This window comes from Chrysochloris asiatica, unplaced genomic scaffold (genome assembly GCF_000296735.1).
Source record: "Chrysochloris asiatica unplaced genomic scaffold, ChrAsi1.0 scaffold00017, whole genome shotgun sequence".
Lineage (NCBI taxonomy): Eukaryota > Metazoa > Chordata > Mammalia > Afrosoricida > Chrysochloridae > Chrysochloris > Chrysochloris asiatica.
The window spans coordinates 17,078,490-17,080,406 of NW_006408535.1; the positions used below are offsets into that span (position 1 = coordinate 17,078,490).

A 1,917-nucleotide genomic window follows, 5' to 3' on the forward strand; every position below is an offset into this window, starting at 1 on the left:
TATGGCCTTCATGATAGAAATTATGCTGGAGATCGCATGACAGAATTCTGCAAAACCAATGATTTGTTCATTTCAAATACCTTTTTTAAACAGCCTAACAGATGATTACACATGGACCTCACCAGATGGAATACACAGAAATCAAATTTAATACATCTGCGGAAACAGAAGGTGGAAAAGCTCCATATTATCAGCCAAACAAGGACAGGGCAGACTGTGAAACAGACCATCAATTGCTCATATGCAAATTCAGACTGAAGCTGAAGAGAATGAAAACAAGTCCACCAGAACCAAAATATGACCTTGAATTTATATCCCACCTGAATTTAAAGATCATCTGAAGAACAGATTTCATATAGTAAACACTAAAGACCGAAGACCAGAAGAGCTGTAAGACACATTAAGTACATCATACAGGAGGAAAGCAAAAAGTCATTAAGAAGAGAAGAAAGAAGGAAAAGATCAAAATGGATGTCAGAAGAAACACTGAAACTTGATCTCCAGTGTAAAGATGCTAAAGTAAATAGAAGAAATGAGGAGACACAAAAGCTAAACAGAAAATTTCAAAGGTCAGCTTGAGAAGACAAAGTCAAATATTACAATAAAATGAGCAAAAAATCTGGAGTTAGAAAATCAAAAGAGAAGAGCACACTCAGCATTTCTCAAGCTGAGGGAATTGAAGTAAAAATTCAAGCCTTGACTTTCATTATTGAAGGTTTCTCTGGGCAAATTACTGAATGATGCAGAAAGCATCAAAAGAGACAGAAGGGTGACGGGTGCGGGTTCCACTCCAGGCTCTAAGCAGCCCCTGCCCTGGATGGCAGCAGTAGTTCTAGAGGGAGACACCATGGGTCCAAAGCATATTTTCTCTAATCAGACTGAGGAACTGGGGCCTCACTTGGGCCCCACAGAAGGCACTAGAGATTGGAGCAATAAGGAACACGAGGAAGAGCAGGAGGAAGCTGGGGCAGGCCCAGCTGACTACTCTTACCAATCCCTAAACCAAGATCCTGAACAACAAGAAGTAGAATTGGCACCTGTGGGGGATGGAAAAAATGCAGTTGTCAACATACAGGAGAGAATCCAGGCCCTGCGAATGCATTTGCCAGATCCTCCATTAGAAAGGAAAAGATGAAGAGGATGAAGAAGCTACAGCATTGGGCAACCACAGCTCAATTCCCATGCACCCAGAACATTTAGAGCTGGTAAAAAGGACAACGGCTGGAATAAGCCTGCCTGGGCTCAGGAGAACTCAGATGCTCAGTGGGAAGATGAGGTACAAAAGGCCCTCCAAGTCCGGCACACATCCCCAGCCTGGAAGTGAGAGCTGCATTCTCACTCTGCATTCCAAGCCAGGACCAGCACAGGACTGAACACATCCCTGGTTTTCATGTCCATAATCCTCCATCTCTCTTACCACATCAAGGCAAATCAGACTTCTTCTCAGACCTACTTTATTCAGTTCTGTATATATAGAGACATTGGCCCAAGCCCAACCTGCCTAAGCATGTATCGCTCTGTGGAGAATAAAGCACCCTAGATACACAGCCAAAAAAAAAAGAATAAGATGGAAGGAATACACAGAGTTGCTGTACCATAAGGAAATGGTCGATGTTCAACTATATCAAGTGGTAGTATATGATCAAGAGCCAATGATACTGAATGAGCAAGTCCAAGGTTCATTGAAGGAAATGGCAAAGAAGAAGGCACTGGGAATTCATGGAATAAAAATTGAAATCTTTCAACAAACTGATGCAGCACTGGAGGCACTCACTCATCTATGCCAAGAAATTTTGAAGATAACGATCTGAACAACTGATTGGAAGAGATTCGTATTTGTGCCCATTCCAAAGAGAACTGACCCAACGGAATGTGGAAATCATCAGACAATATCACTGATACTCCATGTGAGCAAAG

At 42.1% G+C, this 1,917-nt stretch overlaps 1 protein-coding gene and 1 pseudogene across 1 annotated transcript in view; one reads left to right on the forward strand and one right to left on the reverse strand.

Annotated features, from left to right (window-relative positions):
• Positions 1 to 1,917, reverse strand: part of NUBPL (nucleotide binding protein-like) — a 340,480-nt gene that overhangs the window by 274,574 nt on the left and 63,989 nt on the right. The window lies entirely within an intron of this gene.
• On the forward strand, positions 818 to 1,324 carry LOC102818703 (annotated as a pseudogene).